We start from the raw sequence: 19,791 nt of genomic DNA on the forward strand, positions 1-19,791 counted from the left end.
CATTTTCTTTTGAAATCCATTGACATTCTAAGTTTTCTTACCTGCTGCCTTATGACAATTCGTCTTCCACTGTTGCCCCACGGCTGTGACGATCATTTCTTCCGACGTTCCACTGCCTTCTTCCTTCTCTGCACCGTCAGCACGCAACAGACGTCAAAAGCGTCAAAAGTATTTTCATCGCTTAACTGCTTTCTTCTTTCCTCAGGACACGGAAACATTTGGGCTTTCATTTCCTGTGTTCCACCATTGCGCGGTGAAGCCCACACCATTTCTGTGTTTCTAACTTAATTTTACCGATTATTGACCGATTCCACTTCGCTGTTGTGTGCTGTGTGACACTTCTTCAGGTATTTCAGCGCGGTGACGCGCACACCATTTATTTATTGACTTTGTTGTGCACACCTTTTCCTTTTGATATTATTGCATAATTTTATACTTTTCTTTACAGTGAAGCATTTTATGCATTTATGGGTTTCTGCGCTGTGACACGCACACTGTTTACTTATTTGCACAGTGATGTGCACACCTATTCTTCATTAATTAACAATATTATATAATATTACACTCCTTTTACAGTGAAGCACTTTTATTTGGTGTTTACTTTTGTTAAATTCTTTCACTATATTTTCTCTTACACTCCTTTCTCCTCATAGCATTTTCATTGTAATTTTTTTAAAAAATGTTTTCATTCTTCAGCTTTTACTATGTCCACTCAAATGGCAGTTCTTCCTTCCCCTTTCCTTCCAGAACCTGGAACTCCCAAAATTAAATGGACTCAATGGTACAAATCCTTCAACAGCTATATAATAGCCATTGATGGGATACAATTTTCTCCTGTAAGGAAGAATGCAATGTTATATAATTGCTTGGGTAATGAAGGGCAGAGGATTTTTGATCATCAACCTCCCATTGTTCGTCCCCCATCTGATGATTGGAATGAGTTCACTGAAGCCGTTCTGAGACTTGAGAAGCACTTTAAGGATGAACCTAGTATAATTGTAGAAAGCCATACATTTTATACACGTAAACAACGCGATCATGAAAGTATAGATACTTTCTTAGCTGAACTTAGAGTACTAACTGCCTCATGTGAATTTCAAGGGCCCATTGATCAATACCTGAGAGACCAAATAGTAGTAAACTGTTATAATGATAAAGTACAAGAAAGGATTTTATGCTGTAGGAACCCTTCTCTGATTGAAACTTTAGAAATTGCTAGAGGTATTGAGAGATCTGTTTCTGATTCTAAGGAATTGAGTACTGCAAAACATACTTCCACTAAAGCAGTGAGTAAGATAACTCTTTTATCTTCGCAACCTGCTAACCATCAACGTAATAAAACAGCCATTGTTAGACATGAATGGAAAAAGTCAGATACACCCCATCAGTGTTTCAGATGTGGGTCTAAGTCTCACTTAGCGAATGCTCCCAGTTGTCCTGCTATTAACAAAACTTGCTCTAATTGTAAGAAAACTGGACATCTTACCTCTGTTTGCAAATTTAAAAGCAAAGTAATGCATGTAGAATCCTTTGAACCTCAATTAGGTAATGATTGTAGTTCTACTGTCAACAAAATACTTTTATCTGTGGATATGGTTAGCTCCACAGATTAAATTAGAAATGGTGATCCTATTTCTGAAGTGAAAATTGGTGACATAAGTACTAAAGTGACAGTGGATTCAGGTTCCCCTGTTACTATTCTTTCTGATGAGTTCTTCTATAAAGAATGGAAAGATGTTAGGTTACTTTCTCCAGACATCCGTACAGTGGCCTTTGGAGGTCAGGAGATAGATATGATGGGCTATCTTATCAATGATGACAATTTTGAGGGTCGCATCATTAATTCTAAAGTTTATGTGGCTAAAAAGGGTTATAATATACTTGGTTGGAAAGATCAAGGCAAGTTTCGCATGATCTTAAGACCTGGTACTGATAATCCCATTTCATTACAATGTGATTCAAATATTGACATGCTACAATCTGGATATTTTTCATTAGCAAGCATTCTTGACAAACATAAATCTGTTTTAATGAAAAAATTGGATCAGTCAAAGGGTTCCAGCATAAGATCATTTTGAAACCGGATGCTATCCTGGTTGTCCACAAGGCCAGACATGTGCTATTAAGCATCAGGGATAAATGAAATAGTCATCTCCAGCAGTTGTGTGCAGATGGAGTCATTGAACAAGTGGATTCCTCGCTTTGGGTGTCTCCGATTGTGGTCGCAATTAAAAAGAATTGCAATGAAATTAGGCTATGCATTGATTTAAGATCGTTGAATAAAAACATACAAATTGATTGCTTTCCATTGCCACGTTTTTAAGATATGTTAGCACAATTGAAAGGGACAAAGGTTTTCTCCACTTTGGATGTAAAAGCAGCATACCACCAAATCGAGCTTTATGAAGATTCAAAAGATTTGACCACCTTTAATACACCTTTTGGGACATTTAGATTCCTAAGGATGCCTTTCGGGCTGGCCTCAGCGGCTTCCGTCTTTCAAATACGTATGTTTCAATTGTTTGGTAATGTTAAAGGTGTTTTAGCTTATCAAGATGACATCCTCATTTTATCTGATTCAGTTGAACAGCACTTAACTGTATTGGACGAGGTTTTAGGCATTTTAAATAAATTTGGCATGACAGTCAAAAAGGAAAAATGTAAATTCATGCTAAATAGTGTAGATGACATAGGACATGTGATCTCTGACTCTGGAATTAGTCCTAAACAAGATTTGTTAAAAGGTATTAAGGAGTGTCCTCACTCATCAGACAAAGATCAATTAAGATCGTTTTCAGGCTATAGTGAATTTTATTCTAGATTTGTGCAAAATTTTGCCTTAATCAGTGAACCCCTGAGGAAATTAACTAGGAACAATACTAAATTCTGGTGGAGCAAAGAGCAACAGGATTCTTTTGAAAACCTTAAAGATTTAATAATTCATGCTCCTGCACCTTTCAATGAAGATTTGATTTCCTTCATTACTGTAGACGCCAGTAATGTGGGATAGGGGCTATTCTCAGTCAAATGGTGGAGGGTTCAGAAAACATAGTTGCTTTTGCTTCCCGGAGGCTTTCTCCTTCGGACAAAAACTATAGCACTATAGAAAAGGAGGCACTTGCCTGTGTTTGGGGTGCTAAACATTTTGCATCTTATGTCTGGGGAAGGGAGTTTGTTTTAGTTTCGGACCACAAACCCTTAATTTTCATTTGGAATGATAAAGGTTTTAGAAATGCCAGCCCCAGATTAGTACGCCTATTTTCTAAACTGTATGATTTCAATTTCTCTATGAGGCACATTTCTGGGTGCAAAAATGTTAAAGCGGATTTTCTTTCTCGGTGTCCTACTGCTGATGAGGATGTTGATATTTTGTTGGATGATAATGAGATTGTCATTCATTTGATAGATGAATTAACATTGACCAAAGACACCATATCCCATTCTGATTGGTTGCAAGCTTTCAATTCTGACAATTGTCAGGTCATGTTAAAGAAGTTTATTATTAAAGGCTGGCCTAGAGAAAATCAAGTTGACAGAGAGATTCTTCCATTTTCTAAAATTAGAGATGAGTTGAGTGTTGAGGGTGATCTTATTATGAAAGGTTCCTTTCTCATTCCTCCACTTATCATTAGGAATAAACTAATTTGTTTGGCTCATAAAGGTCATGGTGGAATTACCAACACTAAGAAACGATTGAGGTTACATTATTGGTGGCCTAGGATGGATAATCTTGTAGAGACATCTTTAAGCAATTGCATGGAATGTATTCATTCGGAGAGGTCTCTTCACACTGTTAATACTCCCTTATGCCCGATAGATTTGCCTCACAGTCCTTGGGAGAAACTTGGAATTGATTTTATAGGTCCTTTTGGTGGGCTCAATCAAGGATTTAATTATATTTTAACAGTGGTTGACTATCATTCCAAATGGATATCTTATGATTTTATGAAAGATCCTAATACAGCAAATGTAATTAAATTTGTCAAACAACTCTTTAGGTCTGAAGGTATACCATGTTTCTTGGTATCTGACAACGGAGTTCAATTTGTGTCGCATGAGATGAAGAGTTTTTTACACAATTTTGGTGTTAAACATCTTACTACTGCATTGTATAGCCCACAAGGAAATGGCCTAGTGGAGAGAGTTAACACAATTTTGAAGGAATCAATACAATTGGCTTCTTCTTCTGGGTTACATGTACAAGATGTGGTAGGAGACAGGATCTGGTCATATAATAATACTCCACATTCAACGACAGGTGTTACTCCATTTGCCATATTAAGGGGTAGACAGTCATTCAACAAACTTTCTCCAAATTGGGTAGTGTCAAGGACCAACTTTTATATGGATGCTTCTGTTACAGATTTAGTTAGATCTAAAGTGAAACGTTCTCAAATTAAGTCCAAACTCCGGTATGATGAGAGTAAACATGTAAAGATCGAATCTTTTAATGTTGGTGACAAAGTCAGGATTAGAAGGCCATTCAAAGTTAAGGGTTCTAGGTTTTACCCAGATACTGACATTGTTTAAGTTGGAAGACATTCGGTCATGGTTACAGGGTGAAAATGGTGGAGTAAAAGAAATGTAGCCAAGGTGATTCTTGGGGATCTCAATGAGAATCATTCAGTTTTCAATGACAGTCATCATTTGGTGGGTGGATCTGTTACAGACATTACTAATGATTCTGCATGGAAGGCAGGAGCTTCTTCAAGTAATTCCCAGTTTCAAGCTGAAACCTTGAGTGATGTACAATTGCAATGTCAACATGTGGAAGATTCATCCTTTTCAGCCAATGTATCAGAGTTTCAAAGTGGTCGAGATTCCTGGATGTAGGTTAAACCTAAATATCTTGAGGATTATATTACTTAACTTTGTTATTTTCTTGTTAATTTGTGTTATTTTTTGTTTACATTGTAGGAGGGAAGATGTGTTGTATTCATTTATTATTTATTTATTATTGAAAGTTTAGTCACAGACTGTATCTTTAAGCATGCTGTGTTTGTTACCTGGCAACTTGGAATGTTTTCTATTGAAGCCTCTGTGAACAGTTGGAGACAGCAGGCTGATTTAGACAGACACTCCGTTAGCTGAGGAGCGCTGTATCTTTTTGAGAATAAACCTATTTTAATTCTCACTTGATTCTGGATTCTTCTTCCTGGGATGCAACAAATGGGCAATCAACAGATGGACAGTTGACCTTTGTGAATAGACTTCCACTGCACATGAACCCATGTCAACACATTTTGACTAACTTTTGATGCATTTGAACTAGAAACATTTTTGAGAAATCTGCAGATAAACAGCAGGTGGTAGATTATGTGGCAAACTCATGATTATGCACAAAAAGCCACTGCAGCAGAGATGGCCTTGGGAGCCGCACAGTGATTAATATATCACAAAAGTTTCTTTAACAAATAAATGATGAAGTGAAAAAAGCTTTAGAACAAGGGATTCTGGAAAACCCATCTTGCTGCAACATTAGGATTCAAGGTCTTGCAAGAGTGGGAAAAGATATTCTGACCTACATTCAGAAGCTACTCCCACACATCATGAACAACATCGTTAACATGCATTGTACATACATATGTTCGAATGTTCCTCACCCATAACTGTACCCTTATGTGATGAGTTCCGATACCTACAGTAGTCCTGTACACATCTTGCATAATTATGTAATTACTATTTTGCCTCCCAATACTGTATCCCTCTTACCCAAAATTGTGAAGCGCTCTGATACCCATAAGGGTCACATTTGCGCTATGCAAAACTTTAGAAATAAATAAATAAATATGTCTGTCACTGGCCCCCACAAGGATTGCCTTTGGTGCCTGTCATCTGACCACGACGTCGAGGGATGCTCTTCGTGCTGTCGGATGAACCCGAAGGCCCTCAAAGAGAGGGAAGCGGCGTTGTTCATGGCTCGGGCGAAGAAAGAAAAGAGAGGTTGTAGGAGGACAAAGTTGAGGTCGAAGTTGCCAACTCCACACACCTCGAGGTCCTTGAGGAAGCAGAAGAAGCGGCTGAGTCATGGGTCCAGCCATCGCTCTCTAAAGGCAAGTCGCTGAAGTCGGGGTCCCCAATCATGTGACCTCACAGAAAGGATTACATTGTGCCTTTTCCTTCACTGTAGGTGTAGCCGGTGCATAATCCGGCTCAGAGGGACGCTCCAGTGTCCAAGGAAGCAACTCCTTCACCTCTCTGTCACCAGCTCCGGTGTCTCCGGTGCCGCAACCAGAGCCAGCCTTAAGACTTTAGCCTGTTCCAGATCAGGCGGTTCCGGATCCGTGCCCACCTTTTCCAGTTCCAGATACAGATCCTTCTCATTTTTTAAATGCAATGTATGGCATGTTTGCCAGGGTGGTTTACTCATCCGGTGCACCTGGTGGCCCCGTGGGATCACTTTCCTTAAATATGGGCGTTCCCCATCATTATGCCCTGGCACCATTTATGACCTTCATGCCAATGACTTCGTCATGGCCTTTCCCGACACGAGGTTCTCAACGCCTATCCCGTCCCAGGAGGGAAGGATGGACTATTCTTCAGCGTAATCGACAGCCTCTCCTGAAGGGCCTCCATCAACTCCAGCTCCGAGGTCACGGGCGCCGTGTCTTGCACCGGGACTCTGATACCTAAGATGCGTTTAAGAAGGGAGGCTCAGAGCCTTCTGGAAAAGGAGGAATTCCAGGAGCAACAGGAAGAAGCAGATGGAGAGATACTGGATCCCATGCAGGATTTTGAATGGTTTCAAGAAGCAAGTGGGCTGGATATATCACCAGAGTGGGTGACTCTTCTTCCAAAGCTCTTCCCTCTCAGGATGTTTCTTCCTACCATTCCGTGATAAGGAAAGCTGCTGACCTTCTGGAGTTACAGTTGCGCTCGGTAGAGCTCAAGTCGAACATTTTGACTGAGGTACTTCACTCCCCTTCATGAGTGATAGAACCTTTACTTCCATTCAATGAAGCCTTGTCATCACCCAGTCGGCAAAGAAGGTATTTTCACTGGTCAGTATGGCCTTAAAGTCGACTAATGTTACATGCCTGCTGGGACGTTACATCCATGCACTGATTAACTCAACCAAGGAAGTGATTCCTAAATTCCCCAAGGATGTCCAGGGCCACTTTGCTGAGGTGCTGACGGACACTGAAGCGGCAGCCCGTCAGGTTATTCAGTCTGGGTTTGAGACAGCTGACTCAGTTGCCAGGGTGATGGGTTCCGCGGTGGCTACTAGGGGGCATACCTAATTGGGTGGATCGGGGTTCTCTCCTGATGTTCAGGCCATGCTGTTGGACCTTCCTTTTGATGGCTACAGACTTTTCAGGAGCAAGCCGGACTCAGCGCTACAGCGTTTTAATGACGGCAGAGCTAAAGCTAGGTCTCTAGGTTTGCAATCTCAGGCTTAGGGGCTTTGGGTTATAAACACAACTAGGTCCGACCTCCAAGCGCAGTCAGTCACAAATTGTGAGAGACTCCTGGGGGTTACTATATCCTTTCAAAAACACCTTCCCAGGACAGTTCTGTTCAGCAATCAATGAACTGATTAGTCCCTGCTGCTCCAATTTAAAAAGGTTGTCAATAACCACATCACAAATGAATACCACAGTGGTAAAAAAAATCTTCACATCAATGTGTGTATCAAATTCATCAAATGAAAAAAATGTGAAAAATATGAGAATGGTTAGAAACCACCTCATGTGAGCAAACCCACAGGGCTACTGGATGGTACTCGCCAGTGTGCCCACGTTATCATTGGTTGCTTTCTTAACCTTAACAAAAAAGGAGAAAGGAACAGAGATGTGTGTTAAAATTCTACAATACTGGAAGCTCAATGCAACATAGAAAGTGTGTGACCAATAACAGTGAGGCTTTGCCATTCACTCAGTGTTCAGTTGCCCCCAACCGTGCAAAGAGAACGAAGTTCTCAACAGACTCAAAATGAGGTATCACTCACATACACCACCACCTTTATACAATGTTGTGATCATCTCCAGTTTAAAAAGACGGCATGTATGTGGCCACTTTCATTTGCCAAAGGCCAACATGTTTAATCGCCAAACTATCAAAGCAACTTCGTCAGGGCTGTTGGGGCACAAATCTTCACCTCAGTCATTTTCACACCAAATCTGTGGTTATTGAAAACATTAAAAAGAAGAAGGGGTTTAGGTACCAGAGATTTCGGGGTTTTGGAAGGGCAGCTCCTTTTTGGTTCCGGCAGCTGCTGCAGCAGCAACAGACGAACCCTCTGTACAGAAAATACAGAGGGAAGGGTAGAGGTTGACTGCGGGGAGCTGCTCACCAACAAGTCTCCTCCTCTTCTTCCTCTCCTGTCCCCCAACTGGCTCTGCAGGGAAGCAGCTCTAGATCCCGCATCTGAGAGCATGTTGGACCAGTGGGAGGTCAGGTGTACTATTTTCTACAAAGTTGGAAATCTGTTCCGTCAGATCTTTGGGTTTTAAATCATGTAAAAAATGGGTACGCCCTTCCTTTCCGGGAGTTTCCCCTCTTCTTTCTCTCCTCGCCAGGGCTTGTATTCTGAGGTCCATCTGTTGCTTCTGCTACAAGAGGCCCTGTCCTTGGTACAGAAACTTGCGATAGAGGTTGTTCCGGAACAGGAAAGGGGTCAGGGATGCTAATCCCGGTATTTCCTGATACCCAAAAAGAACAGGCGATAGAGGATGATCCTAGACCTCAGGATCTTACATTTTTACTTCATGCAGGAGAAGTTCAAGATATTGACCCTCGCTCAGGTTCTTCTGGCGATGCAGCAGGAAGACTGAATGGTGTTGATCGATTTACAGGATGCATATTTTCACACTCCCATCCTAAAGCCGCATCCAAAGTATCTCCATTTTACGGTGGGGTCTCAACATTAACAGTTTGCGGTCCTTCCGTTCGGTCTTAAATCCGTGCCACAGGTCTTCACAAAGGTGATGGCGGTGGTGGCAGCGCATCTCAGAAGGACAGAGATTTCTGTTTTTGCCTATCTGGACGACTGGCTGCTCAAGGCAAAGTCGCCAGAGATGGTGCTTCCTAAGCTACAAGTAACAACTCGACTGTTGTTCGACTTGGGTTTTTCGATAAATGTACCCAGATCTCACCTGGTGGCCTTTCAGCTCAACCTGTTCATGGGGGCCGCACTGGATACTACTGTGAGTCGTTCTTTCCCGCCTCCTCAGAAGATTCTAGACATTCAGTCTATCATCCCAATATTTCAAGATGGAGCGGCTATTCTAGTCCTGAAGGTTTTACGCCTGCTTGGTCTGTTTGCTTCCTGCATTCTGTTAGTCAACCATGCACACTGGCACCTGAGGGCACTCCAGTGGTGCCTCTTCAGGAAGTGGTTTCAATACAATGGGGATCTCAGGAAGGTGGTCAGAATCTCCAGATACACTGCAGCCGATCTGTTATGGTGGAGTGTTTCAGGCAACCTGTCTCAAGGGAAGTTGAAACAACCTTCTTCTCCGGTGGCCACAGTGATAACGGATGCCTCCACTCTGGGGTGGGGTGCTCATCTGGGGGATCTGGAGATAAAGGGTCCCAGGTCCAGCTCTCCCATCCTGCTGACTCACACTGCTACCTCCTCGTTTTTCTTGGTGCTTTCTCCTGCTTTTGCCTTATATTGTACTGCTTTTTTCTCCTTTCCTGTTTTTCTGAGCACTTTCGCCTCATTTTTAACTGCATTCTCCTTTCTCTTCCCCGTTTTTCTGGGTGATTTCTCTTGCTTTTGCCTAGTTTTCACTGCTTTCTCCGCAAATCAGCTAGCAACTCCAGTACCCTGGGACCTTCACAGGTGATTTTCTGCAATTAATAAATCCCGATTTTGGAGGAGGTGCTTCGTGCGCAACCAAGATGGTTGCGTGAGCACAGGGCTCCAGAGACCCTCGCAACCTCCCGCATCTATCCTGAAAATTATCCTGATTACATCGACAGGTAATTGAAGACAAGCCCTTGCTGAGGTGGACACTGTTTTCCAAATTTGAAATGGATTTCGGGAAACGGAATAACACAGATTTGAATGTTGCGGCCTGCCCCTCGGAGTTGCCGGAGCTCGAGTTGGTATGCTATCCGGGCAGTAGTTGAACAACAGCGGCCTGAGAAATCACTGACCTATACTTTCACTTTCGTTTTCAAGTGGTTCCAGTTGACCCTTCTCTGAAAGTGCAGCCGGACATCAGCGGATGCCTTTTTGATGACTTAACAATCATAAGGCGTTATCCTGACATTGGATCCAAGGCCCTGACTGACTGTGGCTTCTGGTTGCTGAGGGTATTCTGATTGCAGCCATTTCTCTCGAGTGAACAAACTGTGGAAGGCCTTCCTGTCTGCAATGGCGACCAAGCCGGATGGCGACAAGTCAAAATCTAAGACCACTCGGCGGGGTACCTATACCCAAACAAACAATATGGATCGGTATGCCCACTCTAAAGGATCCCCTGGTGGACCGAGCAGATCACTGGATGGTACTAAGGAGGATCTCTCCTCATCGGCGGTATTGACTTTGCAAGACGTCATGGGTGCCATTGATGGTATGAAGGCGTCCATCGGCCAGCAATTTGAAACTATCCCCCACAAGCTGGACACAGTTTCGATTGATGTGAACTTGATCCGCACGGATTTATCCAAAACTAATGAAAAAGTTAAATCCTTAGATCTGAAAACTGCCAGCTTAACGGGCGACGTATCCGACTTGCAGACGGAGGTTCGCAACTTACGGACCTCAAATGATCTTTTTGCACGCCGGTTGGAGGACTTTGAAGGTAGGGCCCTCGTAACAACGTACGCATTATCGGAGTCCCGGAAAAGTCAGAAGATCTGGCAGCCGATCTGTTTGTGGAAGATCTGATCACTAAACACCTCGCTCCCAGGGCTCTGAGCAAGTTCTTTGCAGTCAAGCGGGCGCATAGAGTACCGGGCGGCAAACCGAAGGTGGGTGCCCCGCCGAGACCTATCATCGCCAGAATCTTTAATTTCCGGGATAGAGACGCTATCCTGCAGGCCTCACAGCTGAATGGACCCACAAAATATGAAAACACCACTGTAAGTTTCTACCCGGATTTTACACAGGCAGTCCAAAAACAAAGACTGGGATTTATGGGCATCAAAAGACGATTGAGAGACATGGAACTGAAATATACAATGTTATTCCCGGCCAGATTGCGTGTGGAATTCAAGGAACGTACATATTTCTTTGATCGACCGGAGAATGTGGGAGAATGGCTTTACACTCTGCAGCACCAACATGGCCGAGAGGAAAATTCTGGAGGAGCGGAGGGCGGCCCGATGGAGCAGGAATAGGAACATGGTAACTGGCCTCTTACTGAGGACACTGCAATGGTTCGATGACATTGGATGAAGGATTTAATGTGTCATGTCTGGGAGTGGCGGGCGATGGGTTGACTCCTAGGGGGTTTCTTTTTGTAGACTTGTTGATATAAGGGCGACAGGCACACTGTAAGTTTGGGTGGTTATTCGAATTTTCGCAGGGGTGCAGGGTGGTGGGAGTTGTAACGGGTTTATGGTTTGAGGGTGGGGGGATGTTTCAATGGGTGTGTTTAAGTTCACTGCAAGGCAACGTATTGTTTTATTATCTGATGTGGGTGTTGGTCTCGGAGGGGAGGTGGATCTGCTACCATTTCAGGGATGGGGGTAGGGGATTGAGATTACTGAGCTGAAATGTGAATGGGTTGGGGGATAAGATAAAATGTGGGGTTATGTTACAATTGTTGAAAAGGCTGTCTCCCGATGTGGTTTTGTTACAAGAAACGCATTTGATCGGTAACACTTGCCGTGCCATGAACCGGAAGGGATATCATATGGTCGCACATGCGGGTTTCACCTCTGGATCCCGAGGGGTGGGTATTTTAGTCAGGAAGTCCCTCCCCTTAGAAATAGATGTGACAAATTTAGATGATAGGGGGCGTTACGCAGCCCTTACTGGACGATGGGAGGGTAAGACCATATCCTTGATTTCAATCTACGTCCCCCCGGGACTACAGTCAACAACTTTTGCTGACCTGGGGCGATTAGTGTTGGGACTTCCCGAGGGAATTCTGGTCATGGGCGGAGATTTCAACTCGGTCATCTCTGGCAGGGAGGACCGGCACCCACCCAGAGACCTTGTTGGGTCACAGAATTGGCTTAGTAGTTTCATTGATACATTGGGATTGGTGGACTTTTGGAGATTGTTGCACCCAGCCCAGAATCAATACACTTTCCACTCAGATGCACATGGTAGCCTTTCCAGGATCGACTACCTTTTAGTTCCGGCTGCGCACGCCCCCTCCATAAATGAGGTGAAACATCTGGCATGGGGAATATCCGACCACTCTCCTTTGTGGACTGGGAAAGACGTGAATATTGGGTCAGAGGGGCGGGTGGCCCCGATTAATCCGTGGTATCTTCATAACCCCAAGACCCGTTCGGAATTGGTCAAATCACTTGACCAGTATTTTGTAGAGAATTTGGGATCAGTCGCCTCTGCAGTATCGCTCTGGGAGGCCTTTAAGACGGTCATCCGAGGTCAGGCGCTATCATTGATTGCTAGATCGAAGAAGAGTAGCCGCGAGGAGGTGGTTAGGCATGAGGCGGAGATCCCCGAACTGGAGTGCGGATTGGAATCGGGAGTCACCCGTGAGAAGATACATGTTATGCGTCTCAAGCAACTTGACTATAGGGCGCTGGTTACAGATGCCGCAAAAGTTATTGGCAGGGAACAGCAAGGTCCATTGTACGATGTCGGAGATAAAGCTGGCAAGCTGATAGCATGGTTAGATAAAAAAGAGAGGGCCAGTCGTGTGGTTCCTGTGATAGAGAAACTAAATGGTACGCTTGTGACTGAACCTGAGGAGATTGTCCAGAGTTTCACGGAACATTTCCGAGTAGTGTATTCACCTGTATCTGATAGGCCGGAAGAAGACTCCCATTTATTGCTACGCGACATTGCATTGCCCAGCTTATCTGACTGTGATAGGGAGTTGCTGGATTCCGCAATAACGGCGGATGAGGTGGCTCTTGCTATTCGTTCAGGTAAAGCGATGGGACCTAATGGTCTCCCGATTGAACTTTATAAGTTTCGCTCCGATAGGATCGCGCCATATCTTCGTGACATGTTCCTGGAATCGAGAGATGGTGGCTCCCTTCCTAGTGATCAGCGTCTTGCGACCATCGTGGTGATACATAAGGGAAACCAAGGGACCGCTGTGCCTCCTATAGGCCTATATCACTCCTTAATGCAGAACCTAAGATCCTTGCTAAGATACTGGCTAACCGAGTGATAAAGGTAATTGGTGACTTGATCCACCCGGACCAGTCCAGATTCATTCCGCATAGGAATACGGCCCTGAACCTGCGACGTTTACATGGTGTTCTCACGAGGACTTCGTTATTGCGTGAGCCAACCATCTTGGCCTCCCTGGATGCCACAATGGCTTTTGATACGGTGGAGTGGCCATATTTGTGGGCTGTACTTGCTAAGTTTGGGTTTGGTCCTGGCTTTATAGGCTGGGTCAAGCTCCTATATGAGGAACCGTTGGCGCACGTGGTTGTGAATGGTAGGGTTTCAGAGCCCTTCGTTCTTGGTAGGGGTACGAGACAGGGTTGTCCGTTATCCCCGCTCCTGATTGCTCTTGCTCTCGAGCCCCTTGCTGCGTGGATTAGATGGGAACCATCGATGAAAGGTATCCGGTGGGCCCCTGACCTCGAGGATCGTATTTCGCTTTACGCGGACAACATATTGTTGTACCTGACTTCGCATCAACTTGAGGTCTGTGCAGGCCGTGGGGTCATGGTTCAACCTCAAGCACCATAGGCAAACTTAAGTGTGGGTCAGGGACAGACATTAGTATGTGACATTTTTCTCACAGTTTAAATCCTGTGAATTTGTTAGAGGACATATCCCACTCAAAATGACTTAACAAAAAAGTAAAAAATGTGGTCAAAAAATGACCGAGGTAGCTCCCTGGAACCCTGCTGGTGGTGCAGAGAGAAAGGAAATGATGTCATAGTGCCAGGGTGGTACCTATATAGGTACCATATATGTCACTTCCGACTTTGAAGCGGAGCTGCTCAACACCACCTCCAGCACACAGACGTACTGTTCAAGATTTTCCAGATTCGCGCTGATGCCTGGGGAAATGCTAAGGAGAGGAATCTGTGGTTGGAAATATCTATCAGAAAGCATATACTATTCACCCATTAAGAATGCAAAAATACTTCACTACTCCATACGGATCTCCAATGTAAAATGCGTCCCAATGAGTTACATTCGACTTAGCGCCACGTCTCAAGATGTGGAGCGTCTTCAGGGAACAAGGCATGAAACCGGAGGTACTTTCCTTTTTAATTAAATTAAATTGCCCAGGTTCGATGGGGAGAACAAGGACAAACAACAGATAGGTTTCCAATTCTTAGAGGGGTAAGACAGGGATGTGTCTTGGCACCAACGTTGTTTTCATTATACATCAACAGGGTTACTGACTACTTCACGGACCACCCCACGGACGCCCCTAAGTTGAATGGAGAGTCGGTACCCCTGTTGATGTTTGCTGATGACACCCTTTTAATCTCCAAGACACAACAGGGGCTACAGAAGTCTATTGGGCGTTTTGAAATCTTCTGTAAAGACTACGGCCTCACCATCAACGTGTCAAAGACCAAATTCATGGTCATGAACAAACATAAGTTTGTGAAAGGACGTGTCAGCATGGATGGTGAACCGCTGGAACAGACACATTCATTTACCTACCTCGATATTACACTGGGTTCCAGGCTAGAATGGAAACCTCACACTAACCACCAAACATGCCTAACTAGCAGGAGCTTTACTAAAGGAATTGCGATGTTCATTGTTGGACCCGGCCTCGTGGCGTGGCCCTCGCTGACCCCCATAACCCAGAACGACGGACAGAACTAATTTCCGTCCAGCCAGAACTATACACGAGACTCCTACATCGGACCTGAAACAACCTCCAGACCGCGTGCCTGCACCCATGCACGTGACCGGCAGACTCCATCTTTGGCCACCCCGGCCAGCCGGCTGCCTTCTTCCCTTTCGGCAGCCTCTGGCCGCTCCCGGCTGCAGCTAGGCGTGCGCGTCTGGCGAGCCCCGACTCGCCCAGGGGGGTGAACGACTCACCAAGTACCCGAAACCGAGGCTTCCATCACACCTCCGGCCCCCTCCCGAGGAGCTGGTTGTCCTCACACCTCCGAGCCATCTCTGGGGGCTGGTTTCGATCGCACCTTTTGGCTTCCTAGTGCGCTGGCTCCAGGCCTTGATGGGCGTCTGGGATTCCCTGGATGCATGGTCCAAAAGCATCAAAGACACAGCCGCCCAGACAATCAGGCGCCTGGCCCTCGGACCTCCGGCCTCCTGCCTCTGAGGGTCCGGACATCAAAGAGCTCCTGGACTATAAGACAGCCTGCCTTCCATCTAGCCGGCAGTTGTATCTTGGACAAGAAAGCCCTGCTGATCTGATCGCGGCTGACTTTGAGGAGAACAGACTCTGACCCACTGAGCCCTGCTGACGTCGTCGCGGCTCATCCTCGAACCTACGGAACGGAACCATCGGGGCCCTGCTGACGCTGTCGCGGCCCCCTCCCGAAGGAAAAGAAATCTGAACCATCGGGGCCCTGCTGACGCTGTTGCGGCCTCCTCTCGGAACACGAGACCTGAACCATCGGAGCCCTGCTGATGCTGTCCCGGCTCCATCTGTTTACGAGTACGACGGAGTACTCCTGACCAAGCCCTGCTGACCTCGTCGCAGCTTGACGAACACTCTGGTCCGGCTGGACCATCGACGCTACCCTCATGATCATCTTGAACCCGAAGTGAGTAGGACAGCAAGTCCCATCGCCAGCCCCCGTACCCCCCAGTTCGAGGATTGAGAACTGTGCGCAGGGTGCGTTGCGTGCCAGCTGGCCTCCTAAGACTGTCCCGCTTCCCCGATCCCTCGTTACGAGACTTTCGCGATCCCTCGATCGCTGTGTATTGCTCCTTACCCTTAATCTGATAAAGTCTTTCTTGATAAAGAATCACGGTGTGGTGTCCGTTCATAAGTGTGGTGTGTCGACAGTGTGTATGATCAGTCCTCCCCGGCGGGGACTCCCCCCTCGATAAGACTCGGCAGTAATTGTGGGAGAGGAGGTTCCAGGTGGTTAGGAGAGTCCTCTTGACCCCTGGGGTCACCGCCTTCCAACATTCATCTACTAAACCTTTAGCCCCAGCACTTAAAATTTATAACACCAAAATAAGTGCATCCATCCTGTATGGGCTGAACTATGGGGTCACAGCAACATAACTCCATTAGTAAATTCCCAAAATAGGTTTGTGAGGGGATTAGATGGCCTACCATCTTCAACGCCTCTCTTACCCTTATATTACGATCTGGGATGCCAAAGGCTGGAGGATGTGGCGAGGTATAGACCAGTGGCATACTGGAGGAGGCTCTGGGTAACACCGGAACTCTCCCAGTATGCCCAGGCCCTCCTCGAAGTCCGGTGTACAGACAGAGCTAATAAAATCCCCTGGTTTAGGGAAGTTAAGGCAGTCTACTATGCAATGGGCCTGGGTACACTGTGGAAGAATCCATCAGCCAACACCTTTCCACCACGCAAGGTCCTAAAAGAGCACTATTGGTCATTGGTGTCAATGCGTAACTTTCAAACGTGCACTGGCCCAACACTAACAAGATATTTTTTAGAGCTCAAGCAGGACCCAGCTTATGAAAGCTATTGGGACAATATTACAGTTCCTGAAGATAGGAAAAGGTTCCACCAGTTTGGGGTGGGCACTCTTCCCCTTAATTCTTTCACAGGCAAATGGCTTGTAGGCAAAAACCTATCATGTCCATTCTGTATTACCCAGTCGGAGAGCCTAGCCCATATCCTTTTTATCTGCCCAGAGTACAAACTACCACGCCAAAAGTGGCTACACTATGTTTGTTGAAAGTTATTACTAGTGGGACAACAGCATTAAGGATTTTTAAAACAGACTGCTCTGAAAGTATTGGCATCGCTGTTTGTAAATTCCTGCATTGGATGTGGGCTATAAGGAGGAGAAAGTTGTGTTGTTCTAATTGAACCCGGGTTAATCATTTTTTATAACTGTATATACTACCACCATTGGGTTATAAAATGTCTAGTGACCTCGAAATTCTTTTTTAAATTAATTTATTGACTAGGTTTCCTTTAAAAACAAATATAAAATGATTATATTGAAATGGAAAATTTGAAGGCTTTAGTAGGAACTCTGTGTCCCAGATACTTTAGGGATTTTATTGTTGTGTCTCAGCCTTTTTTTAAATGTGAATTTATATTTTGTGTGCAGTCTTTTATGACATGTGTCGAAATAAAGACTTATTTGAAATTGAAAAATTGAGTTACATAGTATTCTTTCAGAATTCTGCCATCCAGAGTGCACTGTCAACAAAAAACCACACACTCAAGACTCTGAAATCACAAACACATTTACCTCCTAGATAAAGCAACTGGATCAATACCTCAGAGGCAAGATGAATAATATGCACCCTACCAAGACTATGGTCAAAAAGACCAACGGAATGGACAGCTAATAGTCTCTTGCCTGTTTCAATTGCTGGTAGGACCCAGATGTCAAAGAACTGGTCACGGCAAGGTGAAATTCCTGCATGACACATACTTCCAACGATATCTTACTTGTTACATGAGTTGCCTCAAAAGCAAGAAACATATTGAACCACCAAATAGTTACCTCTTTGACATCAGTACCTCATAGAGCAGACCACTTGTATTAAAAAAAACGAACCATTAGATCCAGTCAACTACAAATTGATCTCCCATTATCCATTTACAGGAAAGTTCACCAAAAGAGCTACATTCACTCAATCTCAGACTTTTGTAAATGGGAACCACAACATAGCCAGTCATCAAGGGAGAGGCACTGAATTCATACAGTTATCCATCTGCGATGACCTGGACAGACTCTAGACAGTAGTAGGGCGTCAATTATAGAGACTAGAGTTACTGGTCATCTGTTGTAAAGCCTTCCACCTTTTGCATCTGCTGATGAAGCAATTTTAGTTGGGTAGCTTCAGGGCTTCGCCCTTAGCCAGACTATGTTTAATATCTACCTTACCCCTCTTGCCTTTCTTGTTGAGTCTTTCGGGGTGAAGATCACATCATATGCAGATGATACCCAGATTATTTTTTCTTTCAAGCATTGTGAAGATCTTGCCCCAGATTCAATCAAGCCTTGCCTAACTGATGTGTTCACTTGGATGGAGCAGGAACAGCTGCTGTGTAACACCGACAAGATGGAAATACTCTTTTTTTCGCACCGACTCCTATCAACTGGCTGGCATGCTGGCCAGATGGAGCCCCCCCTTCCCAGTACAGCCTGGTACTTTACCACGACTTAGCAAAACACCAGATCACACTGCAATTTAAAACTAAGCAAATCCTGTGGTATAATGTGTTAACCGTCTACTAATGTGCTCCGGTACCTCCGCAGGAGTATGAAGCTCTTTATAAATGCAACTGCAATAAACTGTATGTGACTGCCCCCATTGCTTTGTCTGGGTCACTCTATGTAACCACGTCTCCTTGGAAGCGAACTCTCTGAAGCTTAAAAGAGACTAAGGGCCAGATTCACAGAATGAACTTAAGACTAAATCCTAAACTTACTACAATTTGGTATTCACAGAATGCACTTACTACTATCTGGTATTCACAGAATGCACTTACTACTTTCGGGATTCACAGACTGAACTTACTACTTTCGGGATTCACAGAATGAACTTACTACTTTTCAGGATTCACAGAATAGACCTACGACTACTAACTTTACGTCCGCCGCCGGGCCGGATTTTACGGCACTTTGGCGGACTTTACGGCAAATTATCGTAGACTCAGATTACGGGCCGTAAATTACGATTACGGGCCGTAAATTACGATTACGGGCCGTAAATTACATATACAGGCCGTTGGTCATGTTAGCAAGGGGAAATACCTGGCCAGTCCACCCATCCCCCAGCGTGGATCAGCTGACACACAGCAGCCAATCCCAGCCAACAGCTCCATTTTGCCATGGTGTATGCTGCCACTGCCTACCATCCCCCACCACGCTCCAGCTGAAGCTAATTACCACTAATTGACCAGTACCACAAAACACATCAAAGCAGCACACAGTGAAGGAACAGGTTTGGCCACAGAGAGACTGTTACTACAACGCTTCCAGTGCCAGAGAACATGGAGATGAGAAGGAAAAAATAATTCACAGCAGAGGAGACCACCATGCTAGTGGAATACATAGTAAGGCACCACAATCGCCTATATGGGCTACCACCATATTGCACCAGTGGGGCACAGAAGCAAGAACTATGGCAGCAGATAGCCACTGCTGTCTCAGCCCTGGGGGTGGAGAGGCGAACTATACAGGACATTAACAATAAGTGGCAGGACGAAAAGCAGAGGGTCAAGGAAAAATACTCCAGGATAGAACTGCGCAGAATCCTCCCTGCTGCATGCCCTGGACCCCACATCCAGCTCGCCCCCCTGGAGGAGGATATCCTGACAACAATACACCCCCACTTGGTCCATGGGCTGCCTGTCAGTGACGCCATACATACACAACCCAGCTAATTCAATAACTGTACATATTGACAGAAAATGTGCAATGACAAATGGAAATTTTAAATTAAGTTAAATAAATAAATTAGCTAAAGACAAACATTAGCAGGGAAGCGCCAGTACCAATGTGACATGTGTCCAATTCAACCCTTGCGCAAACACTGATGTGTCGTGTACATATGGTGGTGCACT

The sequence above is a fragment of the Lissotriton vulgaris genome, chromosome 6 (genome assembly GCF_964263255.1).
Source record: "Lissotriton vulgaris chromosome 6, aLisVul1.2, whole genome shotgun sequence".
NCBI lineage: Eukaryota > Metazoa > Chordata > Amphibia > Caudata > Salamandridae > Lissotriton > Lissotriton vulgaris.